General features: G+C 38.9%; 1 protein-coding gene across 5 annotated transcripts in view; it reads left to right on the top strand.

The window, feature by feature from the left end:
• Positions 1-20,776, top strand: part of PDLIM5 (PDZ and LIM domain 5) — a 220,685-nt gene that overhangs the window by 40,107 nt on the left and 159,802 nt on the right. The window lies entirely within an intron of this gene.

Here is a 20,776-nt window from a genome sequence, read left to right on the forward strand (position 1 = left end):
TGTGGTGAGGTGGATGGACCTAGAGTCTGTCATACAGAGTGAAGTAAGTCAGAAAGAGAATAACAAATCCCCTATGCTAACACATATATATGGAACCTAAAAAAAAAAAAGGGTTCTGAAGAACCTAGGGGCAGGACAAGAATAAAGACGCAGACATAGAGAATGGACTTGAGCCCACTGGGAGGGGTAAGGGTCAGTTGGGACGAAGTGAGAGAGTGGCAATGACATATATATACTACCAAATGTAAAATAGATAGCTAGTGGGAAGCAGCCACATAGCACAGGGAGATCAGTTTGGTGCTTTGTGACCACCTAGAGGGGTGGGATAGGGAAGGTGGGAGGGAGATGCAAGAGGGAGGGGATATGGGGATATATGTATAGGTATAGCTGATTCACTTTGTTATATAGCAGAAACTAACACAACATTGTAAAGCAATTATACTCCAATAAAGACATTTAAAAAAAAAAAGCAGGTTCATTTGGATTGTACCTGCAGAGAGATATTAGAGTTAAATTTATTCCTCACTTAAATTCAGTGGTAAATTTAAAATTGAGTATCCCCATGAGTGATTTCAGAGGTCTTTTGCTCGTGGCCAAAAATGAAAATTAAATATATTTAACAGAGACACTTTTGTGTTTTTAATATTTCATTGACTTCTTATATATTTTACTATTGTAGTGGTGTAGTTCCAGCTCAGGATCTTCACACATACTGATCTTCTTTTTGCAACCCTTTCTGCCTGGCTAACCCCTGGACTTCCTGAGTAACCTGGTTGAGCCCTAGGCTGGTTGAGATAGCTGTATTATTTGTTCTCATAATACCTTGCATTAAAAAAAAGGTAGTACACTTATGAGATTTATATTTAAGTGCTGTAATTATGCTAATTATTTAATTAGTGTCTACTTTCTATACTAACTTTGGCAAGGCAGAACCTGCATTTTTCTTGTTCACCACTATATTGCCTATTTCCCATTGCCTCCTTGGTGTATAATGGATGTGTACAGAATGAATGAGTACGTGCATGTAGCCATTGTAAGATGAGGAAGGGGAAACTGAAGCAGGAGGGAAGATCTCTGAATAATATATAAAGTTTTGAGGGTTTTTTCCCCCCTCTTATAGCTGCTTTGGAAATAGGCTCTTCACCCCTTATTGTGTGACTCTTCACAGAGTAATTATATTTTTGATCAAAGCTCTTTGCACTTAATTATTTGACCTTATGACCTTATGATTATAACTGTCTAATATTTTATTCTCATTTAGCCTGTCAGCAAAAACGATAGCTGTAAAAGCTGTTAATGGTATAATTTTCAGGAGAAGAAACTTTGCCCATAGGTTTTGGTTTTTTTTTTTTAAGTTTTTGTTTGTTTGTTTGTTTGATGTGGACCATTTTTAAAGTCTTTATTGACTTTGTTACAATATTGCTTCTGTTTTATGTTTGGTTTTTTGGCCGGGAGGCATGTGGGATATTAGTTCCCTGAACATGGATCGAACCCACACCTCCTGCATTGGAAGGTGAAGTCTTAACCACTGGACCACCATGGAAGTCCCTGCCCATAGGTTTTTACTGCAAATGATTTCATGGAATTCTTTGGGTTGGGCACTCTGGTCTACTTAGTAGGTAGAAGAAATTCTATTCTATTCTTTCATGAAGACACATTCTATTCATTATTCAAGATAAGATTGATTACACCACCTGTTCATCAAAGTATATTTTGTGTTAATAGACGTTTCTAGAAAAAGTGAAGCTTCTCTCTATAGAAGACATTTCTTATGGTCAAGAGGCATGTAATAAATTATTATTATTTTTATCTAATATAATATATTTGACTAGATTATATTTTATTATTATTTACTGCTGTGACCACAGGTCTGTATTCAGTTACAGGAGATGAAACATAAAATGGAGAGAAAAAGTAATTATTTATGTCTTCTCTTCTCCTTTCTTGAGAGTACACTTAAACTTTCATTCATTTGTTTATATATTTATTGAATATGTAATACATTTGTAAGGTTCGGATAAGAAACCATGTAACAAACATATATAGTAAATAATCTATTACCTGTCTGCTCCACCCAGTTCCAAATGAGTAACCTCTTACCTCTGTATCCCCTTATCTCTGTCTCCTGTGTGCCTATCCTCCAGATCAGTAACTGCAATTAGTAATTTTTTGAGTATCCTTTCAGAATTTTTTAAATGTAAATAGAGACATACGTGAATTTGTGTTTATTTCCCCCTTTCTTATGCAAATGGTAGCATTTTGTTCACACTGTTCTGTGCCCTGTCTTTTTTTTAACTTAATCTGTGCTATATATAGATCTTGCTTTATCATTACTTAAAAGCTTCCTCATTTTTTCAACTTTATTGAGGTAATTGACAAATAATTTCTCTTTCTTTTGCAATTGCAAAGAATTTCACTATGTAGATGTTCCATAACTTATCAACTATACCATCAGTTCTGCTATCATGTTTTGAAAACATGAATTTTTTCCAACACAATCGATATATCAGGGAACAATTTTGAACAGTAATGTGAACCGAATTTTGCATTTGCTTATGTATGATTTAGTCTGGGAGAAACACTAGATGAACATAGAAAACTGTACCCAGCTGAACCAAGCCGCTTTGGAATACACAAAATACATACACCTCAGACATCTGCTTGTCAGTTTCTCAGATGTGTTATGAGTCACCTCCATCCTCATCTGGTGTTACAACTTTCCATCCCACTTTGGATAACCCTCCTTCCATGACATCGAAATAACCAATTCCCATGCTGTAGCCCACTTCTACTAGCAAACTTCTGGTCTTTTTCAAGGTAAAGTCCCAGTGTTGTGCCTTTAACCCCATTTTCCCCGTCAGGTTCTTACGGTGTGATTTTGCACAGCACAGAGATTTCTAGGAACGCACGTTGCGTTTTGGCGGAATGACTGTGCATGGTTTCACCCATGGGTGAAGATATCTGAAGGGTAAATTCCCAGAGGTAGAATTGCTACACCAAAAAGTATACACAGGAGTGCTTCATTTTATTGCACTTCACGTTACTGTGCTTTGCAGGTACTGCACTTTTTATACATTGACGTTTGTGGCAGCCCTGAGTCCAGCAAGTCTGTTGGTGCTGTTTTTCCAGCTGCATTTGCTCGCTTTGTGTCTCTGTGTCACATTTTGGTAATTCTCACAATATTTCAAACTTTTTCGTTATTACTGTATTTGTTATGGTGATCTATGATCATCTTTGATGTTACTAGTATAGTGGTTTTGGGGTGTCACGGCCTGCGTCCATGCAGAACAGCAAACTTAATCCACAAATGCTGTGTGTGTTCTGTCAGCTCCACCGACCTGCTGTTCACCCATCTCTCTCCCTCTCCTTGGGTCACCCTCTTCCCTGAGACACAGCAATATTGAAATGAGGCCTATGAAGAACCCTACAGTGGGGCTTCCCTGGCGGCGCAGTGGCTGAGAGTCCGCCTGCCGATGCAGGGCACGCGGGTTCGCGCCCCGGTTCGGGAAGATCCCACGTGCCGCGGAGCGGCTGGGCCCGTGAGCCGAGGCCGCTGAGCCTGCGCGTCCGGAGCCTGTGCTCCGCAACGGGAGAGGCCACGACAGTGAGAGGCCCGCGTACCGCAAAAAAAAAAAAAAAAAAAAAAAAGAACCCTACAATGACCTCTAAGTGTTCAAGTACAAGGAAGTGTCAGTCAGTGAGGCACGCGTCACTGTGGTCCTATTTTAAGAAGTTGCCACGCCAGGTCCCAGCACCCACCACCCAGCCGGTCGGCAGCATCCACACTGAGGCAGGACCCCCCCCAGCAAAAACATTACAACTCACCGAAGGCTCAGACGACGGTTAGCATTCTTTAGCAGTAAAGCATTTTACATAAAGGTAAGTACACTTTTTAGCCATAAAGCTATTGCACACTTCATAGACTACAGTATAGTGTAACCGTAACTTCTGTATGCACTGGGAAACCAAAAAATTCATGTGACTTGCTGTATTGTGATACTTGTTTTATTGTGGTGGTCTGGAACCGAACCCGCAACATCGCCAAGGTCTTGCCTGTATACACACTTGTAATTTTAACACGCGTATTGCCAAACTGCCCACCAATATTGTATGAAAGTGTATATTTCCCCACATCCTGGCAACACACGGTTATCACATTTATAGATCTCTGATAGGTGAAAAATAATTTTAGCATTTATCTACTTTTCATATGTTTTAAGAGCTGTATATATTTTCTTTGGGGGCAGATTCTTTTAATATTAAAACCTTGTACGTAGTAGAGAATCCAAACGTGGTATTACTTTGCCAACGGTGACTATTCGCACCTGACAGTATAATTTTTTTCAAAGTATAATTTTTTTTCTGAACAAGTTACTGTGCCTGTCAGCAAAAGCAGCTCCTTTCAGAGCATCTAAAACCTTGTAAGAGTATTTGAAAAGTTGTGAATTTTATTAACATCTGTGAATTCTTTCATTAATTTTTAGCCAAAGGGACATGTGTAAACACAGTTAACATTTTAACAGATCTTCCAAGCTAGGGGATCCATACCCATGATATCCAGCCTCAGGAAATTTTACATAAGTTATGCGTACATTTTTCTTTTTACACCGGGGGAATTGAGGGCTGAGTAAACAGAGGAACACACAAAAAGTCTAAAAAGATAAAAAGGCAGGAATGATGTTTTGGGTATTCAGGCTTTTATGTATCATAAAACAAATTATAGCAACTGAAATGATATTTGTTTTTAAAAATTTTATTTACTTCTACTAATTTTAAAAATATAGAGTATAAAGGAGAAATATTGTAAAGTTGCCCATGATCAGGTTGTCTAATCCCTTCTGGTAATTCCTACTGACACTTAGAAAAAAATATTTTTCTAAATTTCTAAAAAAAAAATTTTTAACTCTTATAAATATCATGATACTTAAGGCACAGAAATTGGTCTTTGATGTTCTAATACAGTGTTATTCGAAGTGTTGTCCAGAGAGTTGTCAGTTTGTGATAATGTAAGTTCAGAAATTGAGAGTATTTAGAAATTTTTATAGCATTTTGACCCAGTAATTTTATTTTATCTTATTAAAAAAAATTTTTATTGGAGTATAGTTGATTTACAATGTTGTGTTAGTTTCAGGTGTACAGCAAAGTGAATCAATTATACATATACATATATCCACTCTTTTTTAGATTCTTTTCCCATATGGGCCATTACGGAGTATTGAGTAGCGTTCCCTGTGCTATACAGTAGGTCCTTATTAGTTATCTATTTTGCATATAGTAGTGTGTATATGTCAATCCCAATCTCCCAGTTTATCCCTCCACCCCTTTCCCCCTGGTGACCCAGTGATTTTATGTCTGTTGAATCTAATAGTAGAATTTTGGGACTTTTATTTTATACACTTTTAAAATTAATTTTTCAGATAATTTTTTTGTTGTATTTTAATTAAGGTATTGGTCTGAAACAGATTGGAGATTTTAAAAAAAACTGGCTCTTCACAGATGCTTTGAGGAGATGTGCTCTATATTATTTCATTGGTCAATATATTTCATTGATCAGTCATACTCCTACCTCACCAGCCTCCTCAGAGAGAGGCTTCTGTCATCATTCATCAGGGGCATCTTGGGGAAGATCCTCCTACCAAAATTAAAATGTTGGGAGGAAATATGGTACTGCCCCATCTTGGAAGGCAGAAACTGGGCAGGCTACCTTTTCTCCCCCCTAGGTGAGCCTATGAGTTGGATTTTGGAGTAAGATTAGCTCAGTAAGAGAACTGATTTTAAAATGAAGAAAGGAGATTGGGTGGAGGAGGTCCTGTCTTTTCTGCCACTTTCCGTCTCTTTCTTTACTTTCTTTTCCCTCTTTCCCCTTCTGCCTTCTCATCTTCAGCTTCCTGAGTTTCCTTCTTTTTTGGTCTGCATGGTTAGAAATTTTGACTCAGGAATTTTTTTTTTTTTAACTTGTATGATGTATGGATACCTTTTTTTGGATACCTGAGAGTTAATCACGGTAACGGTTTAGAGCTAAACTTTAAGGGAGAGAGATTTCCCTCCTGCTTTATCCAGCCTAGTTTATCTAAGTTGGAGGGACAGATAGATGGGATTTAAGGGAATAAACTGTGAAGAGTAAAACCTGTACCTTTGGCTGGAGGGTGCAGTGTGTTATCTCAGGAGGGAGAGTGACAGATGATGTGCCGGGTGGGAGAGCAGCCCAGCTGGGGTCACAGGATGGACCTTGAAATCACACTGCCTGGGTTCCAGCCTCAGCGCTGTGACTTCCTAGCTCTGTGACCTTAGACTAGTAACTCTCTGTCTTAGTTTCCTCACTTATAGATTAGGAATGCTAGTGCTTTATCGTGTCTTTCTGAGGTTAAATGAATGAATACCATCTAACTCTGCAACATTTCTTCCCCTTTCCTCCTCCTCTTCTGTATTATCAGCATCAAGCCTGTACCAGGCAGCCTGTTGAAATAGATATCTGTGTGGGTGTTGTCACTGGTGTAAGTACCAGCCAAGTATTTTGCAGGATGGGCACGTAGTCAGATTTCTTCCTTCCTACTTTACCATTTTGAAAGTTTTTTTTTTTTTTTTTTGTGGTATGCGGGCCTCCCTCTGCTGTGGCCTCTCCCGTTGCGGAGCACAGGCTCCGGACGCGCAGGCGCAGCGGCCATGGCTCACGGGCCCAGCCGCTCCGCGGCATGTGGGATCCTCCCGGACCGGGGCGCGAACCCGGTTCCCCTGCATCGGCAGGCGGACGCGCAACCGCTGCGCCACCAGGGAAGCCCAATTTTGAAAGTTTTGTTGTTGATTTTTAAATCAACAAACTGAAGTTTGTGATAGTGGCTATCTTTTTGTTTTCAAGATGGGACGTATTAGATGTATAGGATGTTGGGTATTTCTGAAATTATTCAATTATTTCCCATCTCCCCGTGGAACCAATGGTCACAAACAGGCATAGAAAGTTATATTGTTAGTGGCAAGACACCTTAGATTATATAGTCCAAACTATCTCCCTTCCCCCGCCACTTATTAAATAGCTGAACAAGCTCAGGACAGATGCATTCAGTGTGGGTGTACTTCCTTTTAAAAATAACTTTCTTGACTATTAATTCAGTATTTAAATTATTACTACAAGAGGATTCCTTAACCTTTCTTTAGCCAGTAGAATTTTTAATTAAGATGGGTATTTTTCACTGATCTCTCCCCAAATAATATTGTTTTATGGTAGCCTTTCATCATGTAGAAGGAAGATGTTTTTGATGGTGCAAGTTCACATTGGGACAAAAATAGCAGTAATATTGTCCAGGTCAGATGTGAATTTATTTTAGAGATCTGCCAAGTTTCTCCTCCTAGTTGTTTGTATCTGTCACTTGGCCACCAGAAGAAATTCTTTTCTTACCAATTAAACCACTCAAAATCTGATAATAGTCCCGTTTTAAAAGGCCCAAACATCTTCCTACCTGTACCAGCTTCGCTATCTGAGACTTGCTTCTTATCTATCAAACACTCAAGAAATGTCATTAGAACATCTAACTCCAGACCACTCGGAGTTCTACCCCTTTTATGGTTTTACTCTTTTGCTTGTTTCTGTGAGTTCCTAAACTGCAGGTTCTGATTTTGACCGTCTAACATCTAGTTACTTAATATGAGAGTTTATATTTATTCCATACAGAATGATAGGGAAATCGACTGCGTTTAGCTCACACAGCATCTTTTCATTCCTGTTTGGAGTGATTACTGTTACATCTTTGTGGGACAATTTAAATATTCAGTGGAGAGATAATTTATAGTACCCTGAATAATCAATTCTTTCTGGCCTAGGAAACCTCCTCCTCTCTCGTTTCTTCCATTTACCAGTGTCATCACAGTGTAACAGAAAGTTACTGTACTTCTTTTTGAAATTATTTTGAAGCTATGCTTATTTTTTATTTTAATAATATAAATTCAGTTTCTCTGAACGCTAGCTAGACTGAAACTCAGTTTTCATTTTCTAGCACTTGCTATGGTAAAACAAAAAATTTTTGCAATCTGATTGAGATGACTGATGTGTAATGAGAATCAGAACTTCATGATTATATTACTCTCATGGAGAAAGGCCATTTACAATGTGTGACTAAAATTATGTAATGGTTTCTTGCATCTGGCCGTTTACTCACCAAAAATTTACTGTGTACTTACTCTATTTTTCATTTTCAGATTCATATGTCTCCTGTGCAGTACCTATGCCATGGGGCTGTCTGCCTTCCGCTTAGACATACCCAGGAATAGGAATCTCATTACTTTGCAAGGAAACCATTTCATTTCTGCAATGTTCTGAATGTTTTCAAGCCCTTATCTTTGCTGAGGATTGAAATCTTTCTTTCTGGAACCTGTACCCATGGACCCTCGTTCCTGCCTAGAGGATTATTAGATTCCTGGGTCCTCCCTCAGACTTTCTAGATGAGAATCTCTTGTAATGAGTCCCCATCACCTATACTTTAAAAAAGTGCCCTGAGAGATTTTGATCAGCTGAGTATGGGAATCACTGCTTTGTAAAACACAGTAATTCTAGTCCACTATCATATACGCTCAGTCTTTTCACTTTTCGTCAGTGAACATGGGGGTGCCTATATCTTTTCAAATTAGTGTTCTCATTTTCTTTGGATAAATCCTCAAAAGTGGAATTACTGGATTGTATTATAGTTATATTTTTAATGTTTCGAGAAACCTCCATACTGTTTTCCATAGTGGCTGTGCCACTTTACATTCCAACCAGCAGTGCAGGAGGGTTACCTTTTCTCTCCATCCTTGCTAATAATACCTATCCTTCTCAAATTATTCCAAAAGATTGTTGCTGATTTTTTTTATGATTGTGGAGTAATTATCAAGTGAAAATCAAGAAGGATTTCATTCATTTAATTAAATACCTAAATATAGTTTTAGATTTTTTTTTTTTTTTTTTTTTTTTTTTTTTTTGCGGTATGCGGGCCTCTCACTGCTGTGGCCTCTCCCTTTGCGGAGCACAGGCTCCGGACGCGCAGGCTCAGCGGCCATGGCTCACGGGCCCAGCCGCTCTGCGGCATGTGGGATCTTCCTGGACCGGGGCACGAACCCGCGTCCCCTGCATCGGCAGGCGGACTCTCAACCACTGCGCCACCAGGGAAGCCCTAGTTTTAGATTTTGAGTGAAGAAAATAAATATACTAAAACATCCATTTCAACTGGGGCTGGGTCACGTCTGCCAGTTTTTGAGGTTTTTGTGTGTTTTAAGGAGAAAAGTTTTTGGTTTGCAAATCACTTTGGTAGGGCAAAATGCCTACTGTCTCTCCTTCCTCCCTTGTTGCTTCCAAACAAAATGAAATATAACAACAACAACAACAAAACCCCACAATACTTACCGAAAAAATCTTTACCCTCGAAACTTGCTGTAACTCTTCAGAGAATTCTCAGTAAAAATTTATGTTTCTATTCCATTGGTTTTGTGCCAGAACAGTTTTTAGTCCATGAAGTGTGCCTGTGATTAAAGAATCTGTTGCAAGGAATATGTTTCTTACCTGAGTGTTTCTGAGCTATTAGACATTACATGTGAGCACATTGGTCTCTAGTTTATGTCTAAATGTTGAACAGTGTTGATGGAGAACTTACGGACTAGTTACAGGCTTTTACGTCGGAGTAAGAGTTTTCTAACTCAAATGATATTGTAATACGGTGTGCTGTTTTCCATCTTACTTGGAAGTTGGGGAAATGGCTTACAATAATTGTTAGCAGAGAATAATACCTAACCTAACCAGGGGTTTGCCAGATAGATTTTCTTGGAAATGTATTCTTAATGTTTAACTTTTTGAATAGATGTTTGCATATATAGAAGAAATTTTAAGGCAACATGTTAACCCGTGAGATGGAAGAGCAAATGTGGCATTTTTCATTTGTTATCTGATGTTTGTCGTTTTGCATATGGAAATGGAAGGTTTTGTAAAAAAAAAAGTCAACAAGTGTCTAGCATAGTGCCTGGCATGTGATGAGTACTCAATAAATGATAGTTAGTCATATAAATATTATGTTAATTTCACATGCTTCTAACAATTAAAAATATAACTGTTACCTCCCCTTTCCTGCCCCTCTCCCCCACATACTCTCTCTCTCGCACACGTGCACATACACACATACATGCATGCAAGGTACCTTATGCACTGGTATAATCAGGTACTCAATAACCATTCACTGAAAGAATGGAATTTATGTCAACTACTGGGTTGGCCAAAAAAGTTCGTTTGGTTTTTCTGAAAGATGGCTCCAGTAGTGCTTAGTTGCCTTTAACTTTATTCGAAACAATTTTGTTAGATTGTATTGTGACAGCTGTCATATCAGCATGCATTTTTTAAAAAACTTGTCAAAACTGGTGAATTTTTGTGTAGCCATTTCAATATTGAAGATGGAAGAAAAAAAGCAACATTTTTGGCATATTATGCTTTATTATTTCAAGAAAGGTTAAAATGCAACTGAAACGCAGAAAAAGATTTGTGCAGCTTATGGAGAAGGTGCTATGACTGATTGAACGTGTCAAAAGTGGTTTGTGAAGTTTCATGCTGGCGATTTCTCGCTGGACGATCTCCACGGTCGGGTAGACCAGTTGAAGTTGATAGCGATCAAATCGAGACATTAATTGAAAACAACGTTACACCATGCGAGAGATAGCTGACATACTCAAGATATTCAAATCAAGTGTTGAAAATCATTTGCACCAGCTTGGTTAAAGGGATCACTTTGATGTTTGTGTTCCACGTAAGTTAAGAGGAAAAGGCCTTCTTGACCATATTTCCCCATGCGATTCTCTACTTAAAAGTAATGAAAACGTTCTGTTTTTTAAAACAAATTGTGATGGGCGATGAAAAGTGGAAACTGTACAGTAACGTGGAACGGAAGAGATCGTGGGGCAAGCGAAATGAACCACCACCAACCACACCAAAGGCCGGTCTTCATCCAAAGAAGGGGATGTTGTGATTGTGGTGGGATTGGAAGGGAGTCCTCTATTATGAGCTTTTTCTGGAAAATGAAACGATTAATTCCAACAAGTGCTGCTCCCAATTAGACCAACTGAAAGCAGCACTAGACGGAAAGCGTCTGGAATTAATCAACAGAAAACGCATAATCTTCCATCAGGATAACGCAAGACCACATGTTTCTTTGATGACCAGGCAAAAACTGTTACAGCTTGGCTGGGAAGTTCTGATTCATCCGCCATATTTACCAGACATTGCACCTTCAGATTTCCATATATTTCGGTCTTTACAAAATTCTCTCAATGGAAAAAATTTCAACTCCCTGGAAGACTGTAAAAGGCACCTGGAACAGTTCTTTGCTCAAAAAGATAAACAGTTGTGGGAAGATGGAATTATGAGGTTGCCTGAAAAATGGCAGAAGGTAATGGAGCAAAAGGGTGAATACGTTGTTCAATAAAGTTCTTGGTGAAAATGAAAAATGTGTCTTTTATTTTTACTTTAAAAACCGAAGGAACTTTTTGGCCAACTCAACACCTTAACTCAAAGACTTTTAAGTAAGACATTGGTCTTTCATCATTCAGGAATGATCCACAGTTGGTAGTACTGATATTTTTGATTTATACAAGGAAAGCTCTGAGGCTAGATCTACCTGTAACCTCTGCCAGTAAATTCTTGCTTTCTTTAACAATAATGGCTTTAGTCCTACCCTTACAGTTAAGTGACCCTGGGCTCTTACTCTGAAGGGAAGAGGTGATGTGATTCATCGAAGTGCTGATGTAGTAAGTGGGAAACAGGGTGAAGATGAAAACAGCAGACGATATGCTTCAGGCGTATTCTACCAGGCAACCAAAATCTTGGTCCCTTCCGCTTCCTCACTCCCACCTCTGTGCAGGCTTTGCACAACTGGGAACAGTGACATTGCTTAATAGACTTCCCCTGACGGCTGTTAGCACCCTGCCCCCTGCCAAGTCCCATGTTGCCCAGAGCTCAGACACATATGGTACACCAGTCGCACTGAAACAAGAATTCTTCAGTGTTGCTCCAGTCTCTTTTACTCTTAGTTTAAAAAAGGAAAACAAAAAAATAGTGGCACTGATGTAAGAACATTTCCTTGGTTAAAATGCAACTGAAACGCAGAAAAAGATTTGTGCAGCTTATGGAGAAGGTGCTATGACTGATTGAACGTGTCAAAAGTGGTTTGTGAAGTTTCATGCTGGCGATTTCTCGCTGGACGATCTCCACGGTCGGGTAGACCAGTTGAAGTTGATAGCGATCAAATCGAGACATTAATTGAAAACAACGTTACACCATGCGAGAGATAGCTGACATACTCAAGATATTCAAATCAAGTGTTGAAAATCATTTGCACCAGCTTGGTTAAAGGGATCACTTTGATGTTTGTGTTCCACGTAAGTTAAGAGGAAAAGGCCTTCTTGACCATATTTCCCCATGCGATTCTCTACTTAAACGTAATGAAAACGTTCTGTTTTTTAAAACAAATTGTGATGGGCGATGAAAAGTGGAAACTGTACAGTAACGTGGAACGGAAGAGATCGTGGGGCAAGCGAAATGAACCACCACCAACCACACCAAAGGCCGGTCTTCATCCAAAGAAGGGGATGTTGTGATTGTGGTGGGATTGGAAGGGAGTCCTCTATTATGAGCTTTTTCTGGAAAATGAAACGATTAATTCCAACAAGTGCTGCTCCCAATTAGACCAACTGAAAGCAGCACTAGACGGAAAGCGTCTGGAATTAATCAACAGAAAACGCATAATCTTCCATCAGGATAACGCAAGACCACATGTTTCTTTGATGACCAGGCAAAAACTGTTACAGCTTGGCTGGGAAGTTCTGATTCATCCGCCATATTTACCAGACATTGCACCTTCAGATTTCCATATATTTCGGTCTTTACAAAATTCTCTCAATGGAAAAAATTTCAACTCCCTGGAAGACTGTAAAAGGCACCTGGAACAGTTCTTTGCTCAAAAAGATAAACAGTTGTGGGAAGATGGAATTATGAGGTTGCCTGAAAAATGGCAGAAGGTAATGGAGCAAAAGGGTGAATACGTTGTTCAATAAAGTTCTTGGTGAAAATGAAAAATGTGTCTTTTATTTTTACTTTAAAAACCGAAGGAACTTTTTGGCCAACTCAACACCTTAACTCAAAGACTTTTAAGTAAGACATTGGTCTTTCATCATTCAGGAATGATCCACAGTTGGTAGTACTGATATTTTTGATTTATACAAGGAAAGCTCTGAGGCTAGATCTACCTGTAACCTCTGCCAGTAAATTCTTGCTTTCTTTAACAATAATGGCTTTAGTCCTACCCTTACAGTTAAGTGACCCTGGGCTCTTACTCTGAAGGGAAGAGGTGGTGTGATTCATCGAAGTGCTGATGTAGTAAGTGGGAAACAGGGTGAAGATGAAAACAGCAGACGATATGCTTCAGGCGTATTCTACCAGGCAACCAAAATCTTGGTCCCTTCCGCTTCCTCACTCCCACCTCTGTGCAGGCTTTGCACAACTGGGAACAGTGACATTGCTTAATAGACTTCCCCTGACGGCTGTTAGCACCCTGCCCCCTGCCAAGTCCCATGTTGCCCAGAGCTCAGACACATATGGTACACCAGTCGCACTGAAACAAGAATTCTTCAGTGTTGCTCCAGTCTCTTTTACTCTTAGTTTAAAAAAGGAAAACAAAAAAATAGTGGCACTGATGTAAGAACATTTCCTTTTCATGTCTAGCTGCTGTTTGTGATCACGTGTTTGCTTTCTGTGGAGGGAGTAAAGCATCTAGGGTAAATCAGTGTTTTGTGACTAGAGACCCAAGTGCTAGATGTGATCTACCAACAGTTGGTGCCATCTCAGTAAAAGCCAACTGTGCAGGCTGGATTCCTGGGCTAGAAAAATAAACCTGGGATGGCAGGAAAAGGCACAGGAGACCCATAAAGGGGTATTGGTAGTAGTTCTGACCTAAAGAAAGAGAGCTGGAAGGAAAGGATTCCCAGGGTTTTTTTTGTTTTTGTTTTTTTTCTTATTCCCCCTCAACAAATCCCAAGCGGGATAAATAAAATAATTCCATGTACAGCAAGTGTTAAATCCTTGGGTCCAAGTTTTGATGAGTCTTAGTTCTTAAAGGCTACAGATGTACAAAGGAAACTGAGATCACACTTCCAGAGATGGGAATGGAGTGAAGACTTACCCATCTTCTTTAAGGGGTGAGAGAAAGGGCATGGTAGAAACAGCACTGAAAGGAACCAGGAGTTGACAAGCATGGATTTCTTGGAACAGTATGGTACCCAGGAGTAATAGTTGTAAATGTAAGCAGTCTGTTCTAAGCAATGAAAACGTGAAGAACACCCACATGAGTAGATGTGGAAGCAACTTGTGGACTTAGATTCTTCTGAAGGTACTTATTGTCACTTACTATGCCCTTTAGTATATGCCTGACATTTAATTAGTTATCTGCATGTTTATATGTTGATTTTCTCTTTCCAGTTGATTGAAGTAAAGTTCCAGGAGGGCATGGATTCCTTTTGTTTGTTGTATCACCGTGTCTAGAATAGCCTGGCACATAGTAGACACCTGGCGAGTATTTGTTAAATGATGGAATGAATGAGTATTTGGTTTCCCCATTAGCCTAATAATTTATTCTTATAGTCGTTAGCATCTGGTCCATACGTACTCACTCAGTATGAATGAAGGCATAACTCAGCATTAAATGCCAGAGGGCTCAGCTGCTGCCAGTGGAAAGAAGATTCTTGTCATTTGGGCTAATTCATTCTAAATGAAAAACTCATTTGGGATCTGAAAAAGTAGATAAGCTAGATTCTCTTCTCTCCTAATTAGCTCCAAAATCCAACCTATTGAGTTTCTAATGTTGACACAGTTTCAGGTTTTTGAAAAGCACCCATGTTTGCCATTTTAGTGTTTTGTAAAGAAGAAATAAGAGTAATATGTATGAAGTAATTGGAGAATAATACAAAATTCATTTTAGTGCCTGAGTAACGGATACTGATTGTAATGACTTTAGACTAATGAGAGGTTGTAAAGTCTGTGTAAATATTTATCATGGTTTAGAGTTGAAAGGCACCCTAGAACATTTTATCCAACTCTCCTGTACAGCTGAGCAGAATGAGGCGGGAGGCGTAAATGACTTGCCCAAGGTCACAGGATTGGTTAGTGGTAGAGCTAGAATTACCCTCAGGTTTCTTTTATAAAACTAAGGATCGCAAGGGTGTGGATAACGGACATTCTCACACACAGTTTGCAGGATTGTAAATGGCTGCAAATATTCTTGCTGGCAATCTAGTGTCGTGGATCAAAAATTTAAATGGGCACACCTTTTTAGAAATAATTCCTAAAGAAAAAGTCAGATAAGTGTGCCAAAATAAATGTACAGTATTATTCATCACTTTGTTTAACATAAGAGCAAAAAACCAAAAAAGGAAATGGGTTAAATTATTAAATAATAGCTTATTTACTAAATACCTTTAATTTCCAGTGTGGTGGTTCATCAAATGTTTATTGTGTATTATGTTTAAGTCTTTGTACAATGAACCTAAAGAGAAATGAAAGATGTAGTCCTTGCCTAGAAGGAGCATCCTTGCTGGTCTTCAGATCAGCAAACTATCAGCTGCAGTTTGAGATGAAATAAGGATAGAAATGAAGAGTAAGTATCTAGAAACTTTTGTCATTTGACAGAGTAATTTTATGTCTGTTGAATCTGATGGTAAAAGAACTTGGTCTTATAATTTGAGTGGCTTCTTTAAATCTTGTTTTTTCAGTAATTTATTGTAGATTACAGAAGAATTGGTACAGGCACATGGGGGGAAATCTTTCCCCACAGACGGTATCTTCCACCACAGCTAGTTTGAAGAGCACTGCTTTCTGGAGAGTTGCAATACATGTGGGAAAAGTTAAATAGTAGAAAACAGTAGATGAGGGGAAGGGCCATGCCTGTTCTCAGAATTCAGTATTGAAGGTAGTGCCTCTTTGGAATAGAGACCCCCCTTATTAGATGTTAGTGCTTTATGCTGTGAAGATTTTAAAAGTTTAAAAGCGAGTCCCTGCTTTTTTAAGCTATACTTATCTGCCGTTAGCATGTGAAGTCATGATTTTGCACCACTTTGAATAAATACTAATTTTGTTCGGAGTTCTTAAATTTTCTTGATGCTAACAGATTTTTGTTATTGTTTTGAAACATCTTTAGCGTGTGGGTTTTGAAGGGCTTGTGATTTGTTTCCCCTGTCATTGAAGTATGCTGGCACTGGTGGTTTAGGAACCACACTTTGAGAAACAGTGTTCTAAGATTTCACTAAATCATTAGTTCGTAACATTTCTTTTGGTCATAGATGCCTTTGAGAATTTGGGGAAAGCTGTGGACCCACTCAGTGGAAAATACATGTATACTTGCACACAATTTGCATACAATTTTGAGGGGGATTCATCTCGTCATCGAAAAGAACCTTAAGAGGAGGGAGAGTTGAAATGTGTGAATTTCAGTGTTAATCTGTTCTCAGGTAAACTAGAGTTGACTATATCATTTTGAACCTGTATAGCTCTCTGACATTTCTTACCATTTTCCTTATTATTATATGGACTGTAGAGTTGGACTATATAGAACGGACTATATAGTTTCTCCGTTAGTAACAAATTTGTTTGATTTTGAGATGTTTGTGGATGTGCTGGGTTTTTTTGAGCAAGCCGCCATACTTTTCACATTTCTGGTAGCATTATATTCACACATGAACTACAGAGCACATTAAATCTCTGGGCTTAAGCACATATGGAGTAACTGAAAGAAAATGTTATGTGGCATCTTAATCGTGAATTGCAGCTTAAGAAGGCGTGTTTCTATTTTATTAGGTCACTGGTAGAGAAGAATTAAGATGTTGTTTCAATTAAGTAGGACTCATCAAGGAAATACGTTTAGACCACTAGAACAAACATATTAGCAGAGCAACATATGTTTTGAACTAGGTAGCTCAGTGGCTACATAAGGAAAGAGGAGTAATCACCCTCGCTTCCGTCTGGTTTTGTAAGGCATCATGACACATACTTTGAGGTATTCTCTTCGTTGCTACCATATAAGGTGTATTCCCAGACTTTTGGGTAAAACTGATTACTGTTTGACTCATAAGCTAAAAAATAAGGCCCATAGTTAAAGTAACCAGTGCCCACGAGTCAGGATTTTACAAACGTACTCACTGAGAGACATCAGTGATTGCTTGTTTTATCCCCCTATTCTGACCTATAGAAAGCCAAGTCAGTTTATTTCACAACAAAGGTGTTCGAATGAATTCAAAGTAGCCTCCAGTTTTAAAGGGGCACATTCACATTAGACACCCAGGCCAGAGATTGGCATTTTGTGTGTAGCTGTTGCATTTGTAGGCCAGTGGCGGTGCCAACACTTTATAACAATATAGACAGTGCAAGGCAGAGCGCCTTTAAGTGTTGGGTGCAGTACCGCAGGGCAGATTAGTAAGCACTGGAGTGGTAGTAAATAAATTGGGATTTGAAAAAAGCCTTGAAGGGTACGTTTGGAAAAAAATTAGTACTTCTCAGTGTTCTTCTGCTTACTTTGGTGGCTGAAAACTCTGCCATTTTTCTTTATTTGTGATATTTCTTGGTAATTGAGTAGCATTCATCATTTGGCAGGAAAACAGGTTCTATGAGTTCTCTCTTTTGGAATAATGCTCATTTAGTCTTAGGTATTTTTGGGGGGTGGTAGTGTAAAAAAATCATATTCACGGTATTCTGGGAAGTATGTGGGAGACAGACACCTAGATACTTTCAACCCTAGGCTCATAACTGGATTCAGAGTTTTTGTTCTACAGTAGGTACTACTAGAAAATACATTTTAAAGCAAAATTAAAGATTGCCCATTAATTAGGTATTTTTTAAAATGAGATTTTTCTCTGTGCTTTCCTCTGCCTCACGAAGATCCTGTTGGTCAGATGGATATGTTTTTTTTAGTATATGTATTTCTCTGAATTTTGGTAACGGCACTGTTGGAAAAACAATAGCCTTTCTTTTCCCATGGTTTAGTTCCCATGGTTTTTGGACATGGGAAATCTCTGTTAGTGTTTCTTTCTGTAGCTGTCATATTTATGTGTTCCTTTTTTACATTTACTAAGCCTGGTGGCATTCCTGTCATACCCATGGCGTTAGGGTCACACTTTTCCAAGCATTCCATATTTGCTGAAAATATGCAGAAGGTTGAAAACTGGACGTTGGCAGTGGCTTATTACATAGGTACCTGTCTTCTATTTGTTACCTGTAGCATATAATAGGATTAATACCAATCTTGATCTTACTGATCAGATTAATACCAGTTCTTTTGAACCAGCATAAATTGTTCTCAGTAAACATCTGACTAATACAATGTTATCTATATTATAAAATGATCTCTGTAATGTTCTTGGGCACATATATTTTCAAAAAATCATTTCTATTGCTGGCACCTGTTTTCTGAGGTTTGGAACTGCTGGCTTATTTCCAAGGGAAGACAGACAGAGGTTTCTGTGTGAATATTGAGAATTCCCTATGATTTGGAAGGATACATTTCATTAGGGAATTCTAAGATAGTGTTGGAGTCACTGCTATGACTAAACATTTTGCCTTTTTATGAAAAGGCTGCAGACAGTATAGCAGCTGGGTTAAATGTTCATTTTAGAGAGAAAGCTTAAGCAGGTAGACTTACTTAAAATGATATCTGCCATACTGGGTTCTAACTTTTAAAAATGAAAGCTCTATACTGCTTTCTTTGATTTTGTTTGGTTTTTGCTATGAGTTCAATGGTTGGTTTGCTTCTATGATATGCCTCTTAAGAGGTAATAGCTATGGGGAGGGGTTAGTTTAACAGGGATAGCTATAACTCCTTATGAATCCCAAGTAGTTTACTTCTTTATGGACAAGACAAATTTTCTCTTCAGTGTGTCTTTGAGATCCTCATCTAAGTGGTATGCTATCTTGAGATAGTATTTTACTTTCAATGCAGTTTTATAAAGACATAGTACTACTTTCTCCTTCTGTTAAAAAGTTTTAAGAAGAAATACTGTTGGAACCTCACATTTGTATAGAGGCTAACAAGCATTTGGGAGAAGTTTAGTTATAAATTTTACTTGAGTCCAATAAAGATAATGACATGTTTGATGACATACAAAAATATTACTGGGAGCTCATTGGCTCTACATCATAGTTATTAGTTATAGTCATTTAGGTTATTTAAGTTACTCGATCAAAGTGTAAGATCTTCTTGCTTCTATTATTAGTTACTATCTTGATGTTCTGTTAAATATTTACATTATTTTGTGCACCTGCATGGTGATGTACAACACACCCAGAGAGAAGGCCTGGACCCCAAACCAGGGACATCTCATGACCCTTTCTTCGCTCATGGCCTTGGTTCCCTATTCTGCCTTCTTCCAAGTGCCCTCCCTTGTCATGTGTTCTTTTGTTTTCGTTCCTTCCTGCCCTTCCCTGACCCCCAGTTCAAGATTTCTTCACCAGTATCACCTTATTGATTCTTATCCTTTGGCCTTTTGGTACAGTGGCCAGACTGTCCTGGGAAGTGGTGATCTTGAGGCCACCATCCTGTGGGAATGGAGTTTGGAAAATTCAGACTTGAATAGTGGTAAGCAGGGAAGGAAGACACAGGGAGCCGGGGTTCTGATTTGGTGGCATATCAGGCTCTTTTGGTAAGTGAAGAGAAAGTTTAGGCTTAGAGAAGCCGAGGGAAGAGAAGAGGGGTGTTTGGTCTTCCTTTAAGGAGGGAAGGGAAAAAGCAAGTCTCACTGGTTAGTTTGAAAAGTTGTCTTCTCTGCCCTTAGGTGCTTGAGGTAGATGTCCAGCCTATGTGAATTGGTGGCCTAGTCTGATAACAGGTGGTTGATATTAGATCCTTTCTTATCTAAGTCAATGGGGAGGCTCAGTAAAGAGACCATTCTCTTGAAGAGCATACAGTTGTCCTAGTTTCTGCATCAGTAAACGGAAGTTCAGAGGTAGTTCTGACATCTGCAGTCATGTCTGCTTGCAACTCAAGTGAGACCACAAAGCAGTGTTTTTAAAGAAGCGTACAGCTACAATTAAGTTTATGGAAAACTGGATAACAGTACTGAAAAATGTATTTGAAGATCAAAGGAGAAGCATTTGCTTGTGATTAGTTTGATTTATAATGAAGCTGACTCAGGAGCTTCCCATGACTGCTTCCTTCCTACACATTGTGCATTTATGAGATACACACACATTTATGGCTGTCATATAGTATGTACAAGATTTACTGATGACAGAAGGTTATTACTGCTTCAAACGAATGCAGACTATTTAGGCTTGAAAAAACAAAGGAAAAAATGAACTATGCAAATAATGAGTGACCTTGTAGTCTTTTCTTAGCTGCTCACAATTCCTAAGAGTGATACATCCTACCCAATTAAGGCAAAAAATTTATCTTTCTATTGAGTGGATGCCTTGAGGAAGTAGTTCTGGGGATAAATGAAAGCTCATAGGAGTTTTCAATGAGATGCCACCTTTAACAAGCTTTAAACTTGTTTCTGTGCATTGGGCCTTTCCCACTGGCGTTCGTTTAGGCTTTTCCTGCTCTTTAGTTTAAATAGTGAGTAGAAAGCCTGAGTATTGAATAATAAAGATGGTTAGAGATTTAGAAAAGATGTTAATGTCAAAAACGCAAGATGAATGGGCTTCCCTGGTGGCGCAGTGGTTGCGCGTCCGCCTGCCGATGCAGGGGAACCGGGTTCGTGCCCCGGTCCGGGAGGATCCCACATGCCGCAGAGCGGC

The sequence above is a fragment of the Physeter macrocephalus genome, chromosome 7, assembly GCF_002837175.3.
Source record: "Physeter macrocephalus isolate SW-GA chromosome 7, ASM283717v5, whole genome shotgun sequence".
NCBI lineage: Eukaryota > Metazoa > Chordata > Mammalia > Artiodactyla > Physeteridae > Physeter > Physeter macrocephalus.